Below are 18,410 nucleotides of genomic sequence, written 5' to 3' on the forward strand. Positions count from 1 at the left end.
GTGACATGTTATGTAGATTCAGATTATACAAGGCTTTTTAAACGTTGAATACACTTCATGGCTGCATTTCTTGCTCTGCAGTAAAATTCATGCGACAACAGGAAGATCAAATTAAGATATGCATCTGTAACAGAAATCCCAAGGAACCTTGTCGCTGACAGACACTATGACTGTGTATACTGGCCTAGGTGTGACCTGACTTCAGCTTGGCCGTGCGGCCAGTTGTCACAATGGATAACGTGTCTGATAACAGGTCAGAAGATTGAATATTTGACTCCTGTTTGGTTCAAAACTAGATTTATTTGACCAAAATCAAGCTGGGAAAAATACTGTATACTTTTCATTGTGTCTGGCAGTTCTCGATTCAAACACATTTTAGACTGATTTTATATGGGACTTTTCCCAACATCTCTGAGAAAAAAGATGGAGCTTGTAATTACAACAAGCATCATTTCAATGTTTATGGATTTGTCTGTGATGTTTTTTTTAAGTAACTGTCTTCCCATATGGTCTGGCGTTTAGGATTCCTGGTTTTCGCCCGGGTTGAACTCCCAGTATGGGAAAGAACATCTTGTCATTTGTGATGCACTTGTGTAAGAACAGATACCACATTTTAAATGGCAGCAGAATCACACAACACAACAATATTCCCCAAGCAACAGGAAATGTGACATGTTTTGTAGATTCATAATTTACAAGACTTTTTAAACATTGATACACTTCAAGTTTGCATTTCTTGCTCTGCAGTAAAATTCATGTAACAACAGGAGGATCAAATTAAGATATGCATCTGAAACAGAAAACCAAGGAACCTTGTTGTTGACAGACGCTATGACTGTGTACACTGGTCTAGCTGTGACCTGACTTCAGCTTAGATGTGGGGCCAGTGGCGCAATGGATAACGTGTCTGACTACGGATCAGAAGATTCTAGGTTCGACTCCTGGCTGGCTCAATACTTTATTTAATTGATTGAAATCAAGCTGGGAATGATACTGTATACCTTTCAGTGCTTCTGGCTGTTCTCACTTCAAACACATTTTAGACGGATTTCATCTGGACATTCCCCATCATCTCTGAGAAAAATGATGGAGCTTTGAAATCCAACAGGCATAATGTCAACATTTAAAGATTTGTCTGTGATGTGTATTTTAAGTATGTGTCTTCCCATATGGTCTAGCGGTTAGGATTCCTGGTTTTCACCCAGGTGGCCCGGGTTCAACTCCCGGTATGGGAAAGAATATCTTGTCATTAGGTACGCAGTTGTGTAACAACAGATGCTGCATTTTAACTGGCAGCAGTTTCACACAACACAACAATATTCCCTCAGCAACAGGAAATGTGACATGTTATGTAGATTCAAATTATACAAGGCTTTTTAAACGTTGAATACACTTCATGGCTGCATTTCTTGCTCTGCAGTAAAATTCATGCGACAACAGGAAGATCAAATTAAGATATGCATCTGTAACAGAAATCCCAAGGAACCTTGTCGCTGACAGACACTATGACTGTGTATACTGGCCTAGGTGTGACCTGACTTCAGCTTGGCCGTGCGGCCAGTTGCACAATGGATAACGTGTCTGATAACAGGTCAGAAGATTGAATATTTGACTCCTGTTTGGTTCAAAACTAGATTTATTTGACCAAAATCAAGCTGGGAAAAATACTGTATACTTTTCATTGTGTCTGGCAGTTCTCGATTCAAACACATTTTAGACTGATTTTATATGGGACTTTTCCCCAACATCTCTGAGAAAAAAGATGGAGCTTGTAATTACAACAAGCATCATTTCAATGTTTATGGATTTGTCTGTGATGTGTATTTTCAGTATGTGTCTTCCCATATGGTCTAGCGGTTAGGATTCCTGGTTTTCACCCAGGTGGCCCGGGTTCAACTCCCGGTATGGGAAAGAATATCTTGTCATTAGGTACGCAGTGTGTAACAACAGATGCTGCATTTTAACTGGCAGCAGTTTCACACAACACAACAATATTCCCTCAGCAACAGGAAATGTGACATGTTATGTAGATTCAAATTATACAAGGCTTTTTAAACGTTGAATACACTTCATGGCTGCATTTCTTGCTCTGCAGTAAAATTCATGTAACAACAGGAGGATCAAATTAAGATATGCATCTGTAACAGAAATCCCAAGGAACCTTGTCGCTGACAGACACTATGACTGTGTACACTGGTCTAGCTGTGACCTGACTTCAGATTAGATGTGGGGCCAGTGGCGCAATGGATAACGTGTCTGACTACGGATCAGAAGATTCTAGGTTCGACTCCTGGCTGGCTCAATACTTTATTTAATTGATTGAAATCAAGCTGGGAATGATACTGTATACCTTTCAGTGCTTCTGGCTGTTCTCACTTCAAACACATTTTAGACGGATTTCATCTGGACATTCCCCATCATCTCTGAGAAAAAATGATGGAGCTTTGAAATCCAACAGGCATAATGTCAACATTTAAAGATTTGTCTGTGATGTGTATTTTAAGTATGTGTCTTCCCATATGGTCTAGCGGTTAGGATTCCTGGTTTTCACCCAGGTGGCCCGGGTTCAACTCCCGGTATGGGAAAGAATATCTTGTCATTAGGTACGCAGTTGTGTAACAACAGATGCTGCATTTTAACTGGCAGCAGTTTCACACAACACAACAATATTCCCTCAGCAACAGGAAATGTGACATGTTATGTAGATTCAAATTATACAAGGCTTGCCGGGTTGAACTCCCAGTATGGGAAAGAACATCTTGTCATTTGTGATGCACTTGTGTAAGAACAGATACCACATTTTAAATGGCAGCAGAATCACACAACACAACAATATTCCCCAAGCAACAGGAAATGTGACATGTTTTGTAGATTCATAATTTACAAGACTTTTTAAACATTGATACACTTCAAGTTTGCATTTCTTGCTCTGCAGTAAAATTCATGTAACAACAGGAGGATCAAATTAAGATATGCATCTGAAACAGAAAACCAAGGAACCTTGTTGTTGACAGACGCTATGACTGTGTACACTGGTCTAGCTGTGACCTGACTTCAGCTTAGATGTGGGGCCAGTGGCGCAATGGATAACGTGTCTGACTACGGATCAGAAGATTCTAGGTTCGACTCCTGGCTGGCTCAATACTTTATTTAATTGATTGAAATCAAGCTGGGAATGATACTGTATACCTTTCAGTGCTTCTGGCTGTTCTCACTTCAAACACATTTTAGACGGATTTCATCTGGACATTCCCCATCATCTCTGAGAAAAATGATGGAGCTTTGAAATCCAACAGGCATAATGTCAACATTTAAAGATTTGTCTGTGATGTGTATTTTAAGTATGTGTCTTCCCATATGGTCTAGCGGTTAGGATTCCTGGTTTTCACCCAGGTGGCCCGGGTTCAACTCCCGGTATGGGAAAGAATATCTTGTCATTAGGTACGCAGTTGTGTAACAACAGATGCTGCATTTTAACTGGCAGCAGTTTCACACAACACAACAATATTCCCTCAGCAACAGGAAATGTGACATGTTATGTAGATTCAAATTATACAAGGCTTTTTAAACGTTGAATACACTTCATGGCTGCATTTCTTGCTCTGCAGTAAAATTCATGCGACAACAGGAAGATCAAATTAAGATATGCATCTGTAACAGAAATCCCAAGGAACCTTGTCGCTGACAGACACTATGACTGTGTATACTGGCCTAGGTGTGACCTGACTTCAGCTTGGCCGTGCGGCCAGTTTGCACAATGGATAACGTGTCTGATAACAGGTCAGAAGATTGAATATTTGACTCCTGTTTGGTTCAAAACTAGATTTATTTGACCAAAATCAAGCTGGGAAAAATACTGTATACTTTTCATTGTGTCTGGCAGTTCTCGATTCAAACACATTTTAGACTGATTTTATATGGGACTTTTCCCCAACATCTCTGAGAAAAAAGATGGAGCTTGTAATTACAACAAGCATCATTTCAATGTTTATGGATTTGTCTGTGATGTTTTTTTTAAGTAACTGTCTTCCCATATGGTCTGGCGTTTAGGATTCCTGGTTTTCGCCCGGGTTGAACTCCCAGTATGGGAAAGAACATCTTGTCATTTGTGATGCACTTGTGTAAGAACAGATACCACATTTTAAATGGCAGCAGAATCACACAACACAACAATATTCCCCAAGCAACAGGAAATGTGACATGTTTTGTAGATTCATAATTTACAAGACTTTTTAAACATTGATACACTTCAAGTTTGCATTTCTTGCTCTGCAGTAAAATTCATGTAACAACAGGAGGATCAAATTAAGATATGCATCTGAAACAGAAAACCAAGGAACCTTGTTGTTGACAGACGCTATGACTGTGTACACTGGTCTAGCTGTGACCTGACTTCAGCTTAGATGTGGGGCCAGTGGCGCAATGGATAACGTGTCTGACTACGGATCAGAAGATTCTAGGTTCGACTCCTGGCTGGCTCAATACTTTATTTAATTGATTGAAATCAAGCTGGGAATGATACTGTATACCTTTCAGTGCTTCTGGCTGTTCTCACTTCAAACACATTTTAGACGGATTTCATCTGGACATTCCCCATCATCTCTGAGAAAAAATGATGGAGCTTTGAAATCCAACAGGCATAATGTCAACATTTAAAGATTTGTCTGTGATGTGTATTTTAAGTATGTGTCTTCCCATATGGTCTAGCGGTTAGGATTCCTGGTTTTCACCCAGGTGGCCCGGGTTCAACTCCCGGTATGGGAAAGAATATCTTGTCATTAGGTACGCAGTTGTGTAACAACAGATGCTGCATTTTAACTGGCAGCAGTTTCACACAACACAACAATATTCCCTCAGCAACAGGAAATGTGACATGTTATGTAGATTCAATTATACAAGGCTTTTTAAACGTTGAATACACTTCATGGCTGCATTTCTTGCTCTGCAGTAAAATTCATGCGACAACAGGAAGATCAAATTAAGATATGCATCTGTAACAGAAATCCCAAGGAACCTTGTCGCTGACAGACACTATGACTGTGTATACTGGCCTAGGTGTGACCTGACTTCAGCTTGGCCGTGCGGCCAGTTTCACAATGGATAACGTGTCTGATAACAGGTCAGAAGATTGAATATTTGACTCCTGTTTGGTTCAAAACTAGATTTATTTGACCAAAATCAAGCTGGGAAAAATACTGTATACTTTTCATTGTGTCTGGCAGTTCTCGATTCAAACACATTTTAGACTGATTTTATATGGGACTTTTCCCAACATCTCTGAGAAAAAAGATGGAGCTTGTAATTACAACAAGCATCATTTCAATGTTTATGGATTTGTCTGTGATGTTTTTTTTAAGTAACTGTCTTCCCATATGGTCTGGCGTTTAGGATTCCTGGTTTTCGCCCGGGTTGAACTCCCAGTATGGGAAAGAACATCTTGTCATTTGTGATGCACTTGTGTAAGAACAGATACCACATTTTAAATGGCAGCAGAATCACACAACACAACAATATTCCCCAAGCAACAGGAAATGTGACATGTTTTGTAGATTCATAATTTACAAGACTTTTTAAACATTGATACACTTCAAGTTTGCATTTCTTGCTCTGCAGTAAAATTCATGTAACAACAGGAGGATCAAATTAAGATATGCATCTGAAACAGAAAACCAAGGAACCTTGTTGTTGACAGACGCTATGACTGTGTACACTGGTCTAGCTGTGACCTGACTTCAGCTTAGATGTGGGGCCAGTGGCGCAATGGATAACGTGTCTGACTACGGATCAGAAGATTCTAGGTTCGACTCCTGGCTGGCTCAATACTTTATTTAATTGATTGAAATCAAGCTGGGAATGATACTGTATACCTTTCAGTGCTTCTGGCTGTTCTCACTTCAAACACATTTTAGACGGATTTCATCTGGACATTCCCCATCATCTCTGAGAAAAATGATGGAGCTTTGAAATCCAACAGGCATAATGTCAACATTTAAAGATTTGTCTGTGATGTGTATTTTAAGTATGTGTCTTCCCATATGGTCTAGCGGTTAGGATTCCTGGTTTTCACCCAGGTGGCCCGGGTTCAACTCCCGGTATGGGAAAGAATATCTTGTCATTAGGTACGCAGTTGTGTAACAACAGATGCTGCATTTTAACTGGCAGCAGTTTCACACAACACAACAATATTCCCTCAGCAACAGGAAATGTGACATGTTATGTAGATTCAAATTATACAAGGCTTTTTAAACGTTGAATACACTTCATGGCTGCATTTCTTGCTCTGCAGTAAAATTCATGCGACAACAGGAAGATCAAATTAAGATATGCATCTGTAACAGAAATCCCAAGGAACCTTGTCGCTGACAGACACTATGACTGTGTATACTGGCCTAGGTGTGACCTGACTTCAGCTTGGCCGTGCGGCCAGTTGCACAATGGATAACGTGTCTGATAACAGGTCAGAAGATTGAATATTTGACTCCTGTTTGGTTCAAAACTAGATTTATTTGACCAAAATCAAGCTGGGAAAAATACTGTATACTTTTCATTGTGTCTGGCAGTTCTCGATTCAAACACATTTTAGACTGATTTTATATGGGACTTTTCCCCAACATCTCTGAGAAAAAAGATGGAGCTTGTAATTACAACAAGCATCATTTCAATGTTTATGGATTTGTCTGTGATGTGTATTTTCAGTATGTGTCTTCCCATATGGTCTAGCGGTTAGGATTCCTGGTTTTCACCCAGGTGGCCCGGGTTCAACTCCCGGTATGGGAAAGAATATCTTGTCATTAGGTACGCAGTTGTGTAACAACAGATGCTGCATTTTAACTGGCAGCAGTTTCACACAACACAACAATATTCCCTCAGCAACAGGAAATGTGACATGTTATGTAGATTCAAATTATACAAGGCTTTTTAAACGTTGAATACACTTCATGGCTGCATTTCTTGCTCTGCAGTAAAATTCATGCGACAACAGGAAGATCAAATTAAGATATGCATCTGTAACAGAAATCCCAAGGAACCTTGTCGCTGACAGACACTATGACTGTGTATACTGGCCTAGGTGTGACCTGACTTCAGCTTGGCCGTGCGGCCAGTTGCACAATGGATAACGTGTCTGATAACAGGTCGGAAGATTGAATATTTGACTCCTGTTTGGTTCAAAACTAGATTTATTTGACCAAAATCAAGCTGGGAAAAATACTGTATACTTTTCATTGTGTCTGGCAGTTCTCGATTCAAACACATTTTAGACTGATTTTATATGGGACTTTTCCCAAACATCTCTGAGAAAAAAGATGGAGCTTGTAATTACAACAAGCATCATTTCAATGTTTATGGATTTGTCTGTGATGTTTTTTTTAAGTAACTGTCTTCCCATATGGTCTGGCGTTTAGGATTCCTGGTTTTCGCCCGGGTTGAACTCCCAGTATGGGAAAGAACATCTTGTCATTTGTGATGCACTTGTGTAAGAACAGATACCACATTTTAAATGGCAGCAGAATCACACAACACAACAATATTCCCCAAGCAACAGGAAATGTGACATGTTTTGTAGATTCATAATTTACAAGACTTTTTAAACATTGATACACTTCAAGTTTGCATTTCTTGCTCTGCAGTAAAATTCATGTAACAACAGGAGGATCAAATTAAGATATGCATCTGAAACAGAAAACCAAGGAACCTTGTTGTTGACAGACGCTATGACTGTGTACACTGGTCTAGCTGTGACCTGACTTCAGCTTAGATGTGGGGCCAGTGGCGCAATGGATAACGTGTCTGACTACGGATCAGAAGATTCTAGGTTCGACTCCTGGCTGGCTCAATACTTTATTTAATTGATTGAAATCAAGCTGGGAATGATACTGTATACCTTTCAGTGCTTCTGGCTGTTCTCACTTCAAACACATTTTAGACGGATTTCATCTGGACATTCCCCATCATCTCTGAGAAAAATGATGGAGCTTTGAAATCCAACAGGCATAATGTCAACATTTAAAGATTTGTCTGTGATGTGTATTTTAAGTATGTGTCTTCCCATATGGTCTAGCGGTTAGGATTCCTGGTTTTCACCCAGGTGGCCCGGGTTCAACTCCCGGTATGGGAAAGAATATCTTGTCATTAGGTACGCAGTTGTGTAACAACAGATGCTGCATTTTAACTGGCAGCAGTTTCACACAACACAACAATATTCCCTCAGCAACAGGAAATGTGACATGTTATGTAGATTCAAATTATACAAGGCTTTTTAAACGTTGAATACACTTCATGGCTGCATTTCTTGCTCTGCAGTAAAATTCATGCGACAACAGGAAGATCAAATTAAGATATGCATCTGTAACAGAAATCCCAAGGAACCTTGTCGCTGACAGACACTATGACTGTGTATACTGGCCTAGGTGTGACCTGACTTCAGCTTGGCCGTGCGGCCAGTTGCACAATGGATAACGTGTCTGATAACAGGTCAGAAGATTGAATATTTGACTCCTGTTTGGTTCAAAACTAGATTTATTTGACCAAAATCAAGCTGGGAAAAATACTGTATACTTTTCATTGTGTCTGGCAGTTCTCGATTCAAACACATTTTAGACTGATTTTATATGGGACTTTTCCCCAACATCTCTGAGAAAAAAGATGGAGCTTGTAATTACAACAAGCATCATTTCAATGTTTATGGATTTGTCTGTGATGTGTATTTTCAGTATGTGTCTTCCCATATGGTCTAGCGGTTAGGATTCCTGGTTTTCACCCAGGTGGCCCGGGTTCAACTCCCGGTATGGGAAAGAATATCTTGTCATTAGGTACGCAGTTGTGTAACAACAGATGCTGCATTTTAACTGGCAGCAGTTTCACACAACACAACAATATTCCCTCAGCAACAGGAAATGTGACATGTTATGTAGATTCAAATTATACAAGGCTTTTTAAATGTTGAATACACTTCATGGCTGCATTTCTTGCTCTGCAGTAAAATTCATGCGACAACAGGAAGATCAAATTAAGATATGCATCTGTAACAGAAATCCCAAGGAACCTTGTCGCTGACAGACACTATGACTGTGTATACTGGCCTAGGTGTGACCTGACTTCAGCTTGGCCGTGCGGCCAGTTTCACAATGGATAACGTGTCTGATAACAGGTCAGAAGATTGAATATTTGACTCCTGTTTGGTTCAAAACTAGATTTATTTGACCAAAATCAAGCTGGGAAAAATACTGTATACTTTTCATTGTGTCTGGCAGTTCTCGATTCAAACACATTTTAGACTGATTTTATATGGGACTTTTCCCAAACATCTCTGAGAAAAAAGATGGAGCTTGTAATTACAACAAGCATCATTTCAATGTTTATGGATTTGTCTGTGATGTTTTTTTTAAGTAACTGTCTTCCCATATGGTCTGGCGTTTAGGATTCCTGGTTTTCGCCCGGGTTGAACTCCCAGTATGGGAAAGAACATCTTGTCATTTGTGATGCACTTGTGTAAGAACAGATACCACATTTTAAATGGCAGCAGAATCACACAACACAACAATATTCCCCAAGCAACAGGAAATGTGACATGTTTTGTAGATTCATAATTTACAAGACTTTTTAAACATTGATACACTTCAAGTTTGCATTTCTTGCTCTGCAGTAAAATTCATGTAACAACAGGAGGATCAAATTAAGATATGCATCTGAAACAGAAAACCAAGGAACCTTGTTGTTGACAGACGCTATGACTGTGTACACTGGTCTAGCTGTGACCTGACTTCAGCTTAGATGTGGGGCCAGTGGCGCAATGGATAACGTGTCTGACTACGGATCAGAAGATTCTAGGTTCGACTCCTGGCTGGCTCAATACTTTATTTAATTGATTGAAATCAAGCTGGGAATGATACTGTATACCTTTCAGTGCTTCTGGCTGTTCTCACTTCAAACACATTTTAGACGGATTTCATCTGGACATTCCCCATCATCTCTGAGAAAAATGATGGAGCTTTGAAATCCAACAGGCATAATGTCAACATTTAAAGATTTGTCTGTGATGTGTATTTTAAGTATGTGTCTTCCCATATGGTCTAGCGGTTAGGATTCCTGGTTTTCACCCAGGTGGCCCGGGTTCAACTCCCGGTATGGGAAAGAATATCTTGTCATTAGGTACGCAGTTGTGTAACAACAGATGCTGCATTTTAACTGGCAGCAGTTTCACACAACACAACAATATTCCCTCAGCAACAGGAAATGTGACATGTTATGTAGATTCAAATTATACAAGGCTTTTTAAACGTTGAATACACTTCATGGCTGCATTTCTTGCTCTGCAGTAAAATTCATGCGACAACAGGAAGATCAAATTAAGATATGCATCTGTAACAGAAATCCCAAGGAACCTTGTCGCTGACAGACACTATGACTGTGTATACTGGCCTAGGTGTGACCTGACTTCAGCTTGGCCGTGCGGCCAGTTGCACAATGGATAACGTGTCTGATAACAGGTCAGAAGATTGAATATTTGACTCCTGTTTGGTTCAAAACTAGATTTATTTGACCAAAATCAAGCTGGGAAAAATACTGTATACTTTTCATTGTGTCTGGCAGTTCTCGATTCAAACACATTTTAGACTGATTTTATATGGGACTTTTCCCCAACATCTCTGAGAAAAAAGATGGAGCTTGTAATTACAACAAGCATCATTTCAATGTTTATGGATTTGTCTGTGATGTTTTTTTTAAGTAACTGTCTTCCCATATGGTCTGGCGTTTAGGATTCCTGGTTTTCGCCCGGGTTGAACTCCCAGTATGGGAAAGAACATCTTGTCATTTGTGATGCACTTGTGTAAGAACAGATACCACATTTTAAATGGCAGCAGAATCACACAACACAACAATATTCCCCAAGCAACAGGAAATGTGACATGTTTTGTAGATTCATAATTTACAAGACTTTTTAAACATTGATACACTTCAAGTTTGCATTTCTTGCTCTGCAGTAAAATTCATGTAACAACAGGAGGATCAAATTAAGATATGCATCTGAAACAGAAAACCAAGGAACCTTGTTGTTGACAGACGCTATGACTGTGTACACTGGTCTAGCTGTGACCTGACTTCAGCTTAGATGTGGGGCCAGTGGCGCAATGGATAACGTGTCTGACTACGGATCAGAAGATTCTAGGTTCGACTCCTGGCTGGCTCAATACTTTATTTAATTGATTGAAATCAAGCTGGGAATGATACTGTATACCTTTCAGTGCTTCTGGCTGTTCTCACTTCAAACACATTTTAGACGGATTTCATCTGGACATTCCCCATCATCTCTGAGAAAAATGATGGAGCTTTGAAATCCAACAGGCATAATGTCAACATTTAAAGATTTGTCTGTGATGTGTATTTTAAGTATGTGTCTTCCCATATGGTCTAGCGGTTAGGATTCCTGGTTTTCACCCAGGTGGCCCGGGTTCAACTCCCGGTATGGGAAAGAATATCTTGTCATTAGGTACGCAGTTGTGTAACAACAGATGCTGCATTTTAACTGGCAGCAGTTTCACACAACACAACAATATTCCCTCAGCAACAGGAAATGTGACATGTTATGTAGATTCAAATTATACAAGGCTTTTTAAACGTTGAATACACTTCATGGCTGCATTTCTTGCTCTGCAGTAAAATTCATGCGACAACAGGAAGATCAAATTAAGATATGCATCTGTAACAGAAATCCCAAGGAACCTTGTCGCTGACAGACACTATGACTGTGTATACTGGCCTAGGTGTGACCTGACTTCAGCTTGGCCGTGCGGCCAGTTGCACAATGGATAACGTGTCTGATAACAGGTCAGAAGATTGAATATTTGACTCCTGTTTGGTTCAAAACTAGATTTATTTGACCAAAATCAAGCTGGGAAAAATACTGTATACTTTTCATTGTGTCTGGCAGTTCTCGATTCAAACACATTTTAGACTGATTTTATATGGGACTTTTCCCCAACATCTCTGAGAAAAAAGATGGAGCTTGTAATTACAACAAGCATCATTTCAATGTTTATGGATTTGTCTGTGATGTTTTTTTAAGTAACTGTCTTCCCATATGGTCTGGCGTTTAGGATTCCTGGTTTTCGCCCGGGTTGAACTCCCAGTATGGGAAAGAACATCTTGTCATTTGTGATGCACTTGTGTAAGAACAGATACCACATTTTAAATGGCAGCAGAATCACACAACACAACAATATTCCCTCAAGCAACAGGAAATGTGACATGTTATGTAGATTCATAATTTACAAGACTTTTTAAACAGTTGATACACTTCAAGTGCTGCATTTCTTGCTCTGCAGTAAAATTCATGGAACAACAGGAGGATCAAATTAAGATATGCATCTGTAACAGAAATCCCAAGGAACCTTGTCGCTGACAGACACTATGACTGTGTATACTGGCCTAGGTGTGACCTGACTTCAGCTTGGCCGTGCGGCCAGTTGCACAATGGATAACGTGTCTGATAACAGGTCAGAAGATTGAATATTTGACTCCTGTTTGGTTCAAAACTAGATTTATTTGACCAAAATCAAGCTGGGAAAAATACTGTATACTTTTCATTGTGTCTGGCAGTTCTCGATTCAAACACATTTTAGACTGATTTTATATGGGACTTTTCCCAAACATCTCTGAGAAAAAAGATGGAGCTTGTAATTACAACAAGCATCATTTCAATGTTTATGGATTTGTCTGTGATGTTTTTTTTAAGTAACTGTCTTCCCATATGGTCTGGCGTTTAGGATTCCTGGTTTTCGCCCGGGTTGAACTCCCAGTATGGGAAAGAACATCTTGTCATTTGTGATGCACTTGTGTAAGAACAGATACCACATTTTAAATGGCAGCAGAATCACACAACACAACAATATTCCCCAAGCAACAGGAAATGTGACATGTTTTGTAGATTCATAATTTACAAGACTTTTTAAACATTGATACACTTCAAGTTTGCATTTCTTGCTCTGCAGTAAAATTCATGTAACAACAGGAGGATCAAATTAAGATATGCATCTGAAACAGAAAACCAAGGAACCTTGTTGTTGACAGACGCTATGACTGTGTACACTGGTCTAGCTGTGACCTGACTTCAGCTTAGATGTGGGGCCAGTGGCGCAATGGATAACGTGTCTGACTACGGATCAGAAGATTCTAGGTTCGACTCCTGGCTGGCTCAATACTTTATTTAATTGATTGAAATCAAGCTGGGAATGATACTGTATACCTTTCAGTGCTTCTGGCTGTTCTCACTTCAAACACATTTTAGACGGATTTCATCTGGACATTCCCCATCATCTCTGAGAAAAATGATGGAGCTTTGAAATCCAACAGGCATAATGTCAACATTTAAAGATTTGTCTGTGATGTGTATTTTAAGTATGTGTCTTCCCATATGGTCTAGCGGTTAGGATTCCTGGTTTTCACCCAGGTGGCCCGGGTTCAACTCCCGGTATGGGAAAGAATATCTTGTCATTAGGTACGCAGTTGTGTAACAACAGATGCTGCATTTTAACTGGCAGCAGTTTCACACAACACAACAATATTCCCTCAGCAACAGGAAATGTGACATGTTATGTAGATTCAAATTATACAAGGCTTTTTAAACGTTGAATACACTTCATGGCTGCATTTCTTGCTCTGCAGTAAAATTCATGCGACAACAGGAAGATCAAATTAAGATATGCATCTGTAACAGAAATCCCAAGGAACCTTGTCGCTGACAGACACTATGACTGTGTATACTGGCCTAGGTGTGACCTGACTTCAGCTTGGCCGTGCGGCCAGTTTCACAATGGATAACGTGTCTGATAACAGGTCAGAAGATTGAATATTTGACTCCTGTTTGGTTCAAAACTAGATTTATTTGACCAAAATCAAGCTGGGAAAAATACTGTATACTTTTCATTGTGTCTGGCAGTTCTCGATTCAAACACATTTTAGACTGATTTTATATGGGACTTTTCCCCAACATCTCTGAGAAAAAAGATGGAGCTTGTAATTACAACAAGCATCATTTCAATGTTTATGGATTTGTCTGTGATGTTTTTTTTAAGTAACTGTCTTCCCATATGGTCTGGCGTTTAGGATTCCTGGTTTTCGCCCGGGTTGAACTCCCAGTATGGGAAAGAACATCTTGTCATTTGTGATGCACTTGTGTAAGAACAGATACCACATTTTAAATGGCAGCAGAATCACACAACACAACAATATTCCCCAAGCAACAGGAAATGTGACATGTTTTGTAGATTCATAATTTACAAGACTTTTTAAACATTGATACACTTCAAGTTTGCATTTCTTGCTCTGCAGTAAAATTCATGTAACAACAGGAGGATCAAATTAAGATATGCATCTGAAACAGAAAACCAAGGAACCTTGTTGTTGACAGACGCTATGACTGTGTACACTGGTCTAGCTGTGACCTGACTTCAGCTTAGATGTGGGGCCAGTGGCGCAATGGATAACGTGTCTGACTACGGATCAGAAGATTCTAGGTTCGACTCCTGGCTGGCTCAATACTTTATTTAATTGATTGAAATCAAGCTGGGAATGATACTGTATACCTTTCAGTGCTTCTGGCTGTTCTCACTTCAAACACATTTTAGACGGATTTCATCTGGACATTCCCCATCATCTCTGAGAAAAATGATGGAGCTTTGAAATCCAACAGGCATAATGTCAACATTTAAAGATTTGTCTGTGATGTGTATTTTAAGTATGTGTCTTCCCATATGGTCTAGCGGTTAGGATTCCTGGTTTTCACCCAGGTGGCCCGGGTTCAACTCCCGGTATGGGAAAGAATATCTTGTCATTAGGTACGCAGTTGTGTAACAACAGATGCTGCATTTTAACTGGCAGCAGTTTCACACAACACAACAATATTCCCTCAGCAACAGGAAATGTGACATGTTATGTAGATTCAAATTATACAAGGCTTTTTAAACGTTGAATACACTTCATGGCTGCATTTCTTGCTCTGCAGTAAAATTCATGCGACAACAGGAAGATCAAATTAAGATATGCATCTGTAACAGAAATCCCAAGGAACCTTGTCGCTGACAGACACTATGACTGTGTATACTGGCCTAGGTGTGACCTGACTTCAGCTTGGCCGTGCGGCCAGTTGCACAATGGATAACGTGTCTGATAACAGGTCAGAAGATTGAATATTTGACTCCTGTTTGGTTCAAAACTAGATTTATTTGACCAAAATCAAGCTGGGAAAAATACTGTATACTTTTCATTGTGTCTGGCAGTTCTCGATTCAAACACATTTTAGACTGATTTTATATGGGACTTTTCCCCAACATCTCTGAGAAAAAAGATGGAGCTTGTAATTACAACAAGCATCATTTCAATGTTTATGGATTTGTCTGTGATGTGTATTTTCAGTATGTGTCTTCCCATATGGTCTAGCGGTTAGGATTCCTGGTTTTCACCCAGGTGGCCCGGGTTCAACTCCCGGTATGGGAAAGAATATCTTGTCATTAGGTACGCAGTTGTGTAACAACAGATGCTGCATTTTAACTGGCAGCAGTTTCACACAACACAACAATATTCCCTCAGCAACAGGAAATGTGACATGTTATGTAGATTCAGATTATACAAGGCTTTTTAAACGTTGAATACACTTCATTGCTGCATTTCTTGCTCTGCAGTAAAATTCATGCGACAACAGGAAGATCAAATTAAGATATGCATCTGTAACAGAAATCCCAAGGAACCTTGTCGCTGACAGACACTATGACTGTGTATACTGGCCTAGGTGTGACCTGACTTCAGCTTGGCCGTGCGGCCAGTTTCACAATGGATAACGTGTCTGATAACAGGTCGGAAGATTGAATATTTGACTCCTGTTTGGTTCAAAACTAGATTTATTTGACCAAAATCAAGCTGGGAAAAATACTGTATACTTTTCATTGTGTCTGGCAGTTCTCGATTCAAACACATTTTAGACTGATTTTATATGGGACTTTTCCCAAACATCTCTGAGAAAAAAGATGGAGCTTGTAATTACAACAAGCATCATTTCAATGTTTATGGATTTGTCTGTGATGTTTTTTTAAGTAACTGTCTTCCCATATGGTCTGGCGTTTAGGATTCCTGGTTTTCGCCCGGGTTGAACTCCCAGTATGGGAAAGAACATCTTGTCATTTGTGATGCACTTGTGTAAGAACAGATACCACATTTTAAATGGCAGCAGAATCACACAACACAACAATATTCCCCAAGCAACAGGAAATGTGACATGTTTTGTAGATTCATAATTTACAAGACTTTTTAAACATTGATACACTTCAAGTTTGCATTTCTTGCTCTGCAGTAAAATTCATGTAACAACAGGAGGATCAAATTAAGATATGCATCTGAAACAGAAAACCAAGGAACCTTGTTGTTGACAGACGCTATGACTGTGTACACTGGTCTAGCTGTGACCTGACTTCAGCTTAGATGTGGGGCCAGTGGCGCAATGGATAACGTGTCTGACTACGGATCAGAAGATTCTAGGTTCGACTCCTGGCTGGCTCAATACTTTATTTAATTGATTGAAATCAAGCTGGGAATGATACTGTATACCTTTCAGTGCTTCTGGCTGTTCTCACTTCAAACACATTTTAGACGGATTTCATCTGGACATTCCCCATCATCTCTGAGAAAAATGATGGAGCTTTGAAATCCAACAGGCATAATGTCAACATTTAAAGATTTGTCTGTGATGTGTATTTTAAGTATGTGTCTTCCCATATGGTCTAGCGGTTAGGATTCCTGGTTTTCACCCAGGTGGCCCGGGTTCAACTCCCGGTATGGGAAAGAATATCTTGTCATTAGGTACGCAGTTGTGTAACAACAGATGCTGCATTTTAACTGGCAGCAGTTTCACACAACACAACAATATTCCCTCAGCAACAGGAAATGTGACATGTTATGTAGATTCAAATTATACAAGGCTTTTTAAACGTTGAATACACTTCATGGCTGCATTTCTTGCTCTGCAGTAAAATTCATGCGACAACAGGAAGATCAAATTAAGATATGCATCTGTAACAGAAATCCCAAGGAACCTTGTCGCTGACAGACACTATGACTGTGTATACTGGCCTAGGTGTGACCTGACTTCAGCTTGGCCGTGCGGCCAGTTGCACAATGGATAACGTGTCTGATAACAGGTCAGAAGATTGAATATTTGACTCCTGTTTGGTTCAAAACTAGATTTATTTGACCAAAATCAAGCTGGGAAAAATACTGTATACTTTTCATTGTGTCTGGCAGTTCTCGATTCAAACACATTTTAGACTGATTTTATATGGGACTTTTCCCAAACATCTCTGAGAAAAAAGATGGAGCTTGTAATTACAACAAGCATCATTTCAATGTTTATGGATTTGTCTGTGATGTTTTTTTTAAGTAACTGTCTTCCCATATGGTCTGGCGTTTAGGATTCCTGGTTTTCGCCCGGGTTGAACTCCCAGTATGGGAAAGAACATCTTGTCATTTGTGATGCACTTGTGTAAGAACAGATACCACATTTTAAATGGCAGCAGAATCACACAACACAACAATATTCCCCAAGCAACAGGAAATGTGACATGTTTTGTAGATTCATAATTTACAAGACTTTTTAAACATTGATACACTTCAAGTTTGCATTTCTTGCTCTGCAGTAAAATTCATGTAACAACAGCAGACTCAAATTAAGATATGCATCTGAAACAGAAAACCAAGGAACCTTGTTGTTGACAGACGCTATGACTGTGTACACTGGTCTAGCTGTGACCTGACTTCAGCTTAGATGTGGGGCCAGTGGCGCAATGGATAACGTGTCTGACTACGGATCAGAAGATTCTAGGTTCGACTCCTGGCTGGCTCAATACTTTATTTAATTGATTGAAATCAAGCTGGAATGATACTGTATACCTTTCAGTGCTTCTGGCTGTTCTCACTTCAAACACATTTTAGACGGATTTCATCTGGACATTCCCCATCATCTCTGAGAAAAATGATGGAGCTTTGAAATCCAACAGGCATAATGTCAACATTTAAAGATTTGTCTGTGATGTGTATTTTAAGTATGTGTCTTCCCATATGGTCTAGCGGTTAGGATTCCTGGTTTTCACCCAGGTGGCCCGGGTTCAACTCCCGGTATGGGAAAGAATATCTTGTCTTAGTACGCAGTTGTGTAACAACAATGCTGCATTTTAACTGGCAGCAGTTTCACACAACACAACAATATTCCTCAGCAACAGGAAATGTGACATGTTATGTAGATTCAGATTATACAAGGCTTTTTAAACGTTGAATACACTTCATTGCTGCATTTCTTGCTCTGCAGTAAAATTCATGCGACAACAGGAAGATCAAATTAAGATATGCATCTGTAACAGAAATCCCAA

The 18,410-nt window shown here is 39.6% G+C and overlaps 28 non-coding genes across 28 annotated transcripts; all 28 read left to right on the forward strand.

Annotated features, from left to right (window-relative positions):
* Positions 1-880: 880 nt before the first annotated feature.
* On the forward strand, positions 881-953 carry trnar-acg (transfer RNA arginine (anticodon ACG)). The gene has a single exon. It is a non-coding gene; the product is annotated as a tRNA-Arg (tRNA).
* A 210-nt stretch (positions 954-1,163) lies between these two features.
* On the forward strand, positions 1,164-1,235 carry trnae-uuc (transfer RNA glutamic acid (anticodon UUC)). Its single transcript has one exon. It is a non-coding gene; the product is annotated as a tRNA-Glu (tRNA).
* Positions 1,236-1,839: 604 nt separating this feature from the next.
* Positions 1,840-1,911, forward strand: trnae-uuc (transfer RNA glutamic acid (anticodon UUC)). The gene has a single exon. It is a non-coding gene; the product is annotated as a tRNA-Glu (tRNA).
* Positions 1,912-2,229: 318 nt separating this feature from the next.
* trnar-acg (transfer RNA arginine (anticodon ACG)) lies at positions 2,230-2,302 on the forward strand. The gene has a single exon. It is a non-coding gene; the product is annotated as a tRNA-Arg (tRNA).
* A 211-nt stretch (positions 2,303-2,513) lies between these two features.
* trnae-uuc (transfer RNA glutamic acid (anticodon UUC)) lies at positions 2,514-2,585 on the forward strand. Its single transcript has one exon. It is a non-coding gene; the product is annotated as a tRNA-Glu (tRNA).
* A 483-nt stretch (positions 2,586-3,068) lies between these two features.
* trnar-acg (transfer RNA arginine (anticodon ACG)) lies at positions 3,069-3,141 on the forward strand. The gene has a single exon. It is a non-coding gene; the product is annotated as a tRNA-Arg (tRNA).
* A 210-nt stretch (positions 3,142-3,351) lies between these two features.
* Positions 3,352-3,423, forward strand: trnae-uuc (transfer RNA glutamic acid (anticodon UUC)). The gene has a single exon. It is a non-coding gene; the product is annotated as a tRNA-Glu (tRNA).
* Positions 3,424-4,408: 985 nt separating this feature from the next.
* On the forward strand, positions 4,409-4,481 carry trnar-acg (transfer RNA arginine (anticodon ACG)). The gene has a single exon. It is a non-coding gene; the product is annotated as a tRNA-Arg (tRNA).
* A 211-nt stretch (positions 4,482-4,692) lies between these two features.
* On the forward strand, positions 4,693-4,764 carry trnae-uuc (transfer RNA glutamic acid (anticodon UUC)). The gene has a single exon. It is a non-coding gene; the product is annotated as a tRNA-Glu (tRNA).
* Positions 4,765-5,746: 982 nt separating this feature from the next.
* trnar-acg (transfer RNA arginine (anticodon ACG)) lies at positions 5,747-5,819 on the forward strand. Its single transcript has one exon. It is a non-coding gene; the product is annotated as a tRNA-Arg (tRNA).
* Positions 5,820-6,029: 210 nt separating this feature from the next.
* On the forward strand, positions 6,030-6,101 carry trnae-uuc (transfer RNA glutamic acid (anticodon UUC)). The gene has a single exon. It is a non-coding gene; the product is annotated as a tRNA-Glu (tRNA).
* A 604-nt stretch (positions 6,102-6,705) lies between these two features.
* trnae-uuc (transfer RNA glutamic acid (anticodon UUC)) lies at positions 6,706-6,777 on the forward strand. Its single transcript has one exon. It is a non-coding gene; the product is annotated as a tRNA-Glu (tRNA).
* A 984-nt stretch (positions 6,778-7,761) lies between these two features.
* On the forward strand, positions 7,762-7,834 carry trnar-acg (transfer RNA arginine (anticodon ACG)). Its single transcript has one exon. It is a non-coding gene; the product is annotated as a tRNA-Arg (tRNA).
* Positions 7,835-8,044: 210 nt separating this feature from the next.
* Positions 8,045-8,116, forward strand: trnae-uuc (transfer RNA glutamic acid (anticodon UUC)). The gene has a single exon. It is a non-coding gene; the product is annotated as a tRNA-Glu (tRNA).
* Positions 8,117-8,720: 604 nt separating this feature from the next.
* On the forward strand, positions 8,721-8,792 carry trnae-uuc (transfer RNA glutamic acid (anticodon UUC)). Its single transcript has one exon. It is a non-coding gene; the product is annotated as a tRNA-Glu (tRNA).
* A 984-nt stretch (positions 8,793-9,776) lies between these two features.
* Positions 9,777-9,849, forward strand: trnar-acg (transfer RNA arginine (anticodon ACG)). Its single transcript has one exon. It is a non-coding gene; the product is annotated as a tRNA-Arg (tRNA).
* A 210-nt stretch (positions 9,850-10,059) lies between these two features.
* On the forward strand, positions 10,060-10,131 carry trnae-uuc (transfer RNA glutamic acid (anticodon UUC)). The gene has a single exon. It is a non-coding gene; the product is annotated as a tRNA-Glu (tRNA).
* Positions 10,132-11,115: 984 nt separating this feature from the next.
* Positions 11,116-11,188, forward strand: trnar-acg (transfer RNA arginine (anticodon ACG)). Its single transcript has one exon. It is a non-coding gene; the product is annotated as a tRNA-Arg (tRNA).
* Positions 11,189-11,398: 210 nt separating this feature from the next.
* On the forward strand, positions 11,399-11,470 carry trnae-uuc (transfer RNA glutamic acid (anticodon UUC)). Its single transcript has one exon. It is a non-coding gene; the product is annotated as a tRNA-Glu (tRNA).
* Positions 11,471-13,122: 1,652 nt separating this feature from the next.
* On the forward strand, positions 13,123-13,195 carry trnar-acg (transfer RNA arginine (anticodon ACG)). Its single transcript has one exon. It is a non-coding gene; the product is annotated as a tRNA-Arg (tRNA).
* A 210-nt stretch (positions 13,196-13,405) lies between these two features.
* Positions 13,406-13,477, forward strand: trnae-uuc (transfer RNA glutamic acid (anticodon UUC)). The gene has a single exon. It is a non-coding gene; the product is annotated as a tRNA-Glu (tRNA).
* A 984-nt stretch (positions 13,478-14,461) lies between these two features.
* On the forward strand, positions 14,462-14,534 carry trnar-acg (transfer RNA arginine (anticodon ACG)). The gene has a single exon. It is a non-coding gene; the product is annotated as a tRNA-Arg (tRNA).
* Positions 14,535-14,744: 210 nt separating this feature from the next.
* Positions 14,745-14,816, forward strand: trnae-uuc (transfer RNA glutamic acid (anticodon UUC)). The gene has a single exon. It is a non-coding gene; the product is annotated as a tRNA-Glu (tRNA).
* A 604-nt stretch (positions 14,817-15,420) lies between these two features.
* trnae-uuc (transfer RNA glutamic acid (anticodon UUC)) lies at positions 15,421-15,492 on the forward strand. Its single transcript has one exon. It is a non-coding gene; the product is annotated as a tRNA-Glu (tRNA).
* Positions 15,493-16,475: 983 nt separating this feature from the next.
* On the forward strand, positions 16,476-16,548 carry trnar-acg (transfer RNA arginine (anticodon ACG)). The gene has a single exon. It is a non-coding gene; the product is annotated as a tRNA-Arg (tRNA).
* A 210-nt stretch (positions 16,549-16,758) lies between these two features.
* trnae-uuc (transfer RNA glutamic acid (anticodon UUC)) lies at positions 16,759-16,830 on the forward strand. Its single transcript has one exon. It is a non-coding gene; the product is annotated as a tRNA-Glu (tRNA).
* Positions 16,831-17,814: 984 nt separating this feature from the next.
* trnar-acg (transfer RNA arginine (anticodon ACG)) lies at positions 17,815-17,887 on the forward strand. Its single transcript has one exon. It is a non-coding gene; the product is annotated as a tRNA-Arg (tRNA).
* Positions 17,888-18,096: 209 nt separating this feature from the next.
* On the forward strand, positions 18,097-18,168 carry trnae-uuc (transfer RNA glutamic acid (anticodon UUC)). Its single transcript has one exon. It is a non-coding gene; the product is annotated as a tRNA-Glu (tRNA).
* Positions 18,169-18,410: the final 242 nt, after the last annotated feature.

This window comes from Oncorhynchus kisutch, unplaced genomic scaffold (assembly GCF_002021735.2).
Source record: "Oncorhynchus kisutch isolate 150728-3 unplaced genomic scaffold, Okis_V2 scaffold2004, whole genome shotgun sequence".
In the NCBI taxonomy this organism is placed as follows: domain Eukaryota; kingdom Metazoa; phylum Chordata; class Actinopteri; order Salmoniformes; family Salmonidae; genus Oncorhynchus; species Oncorhynchus kisutch.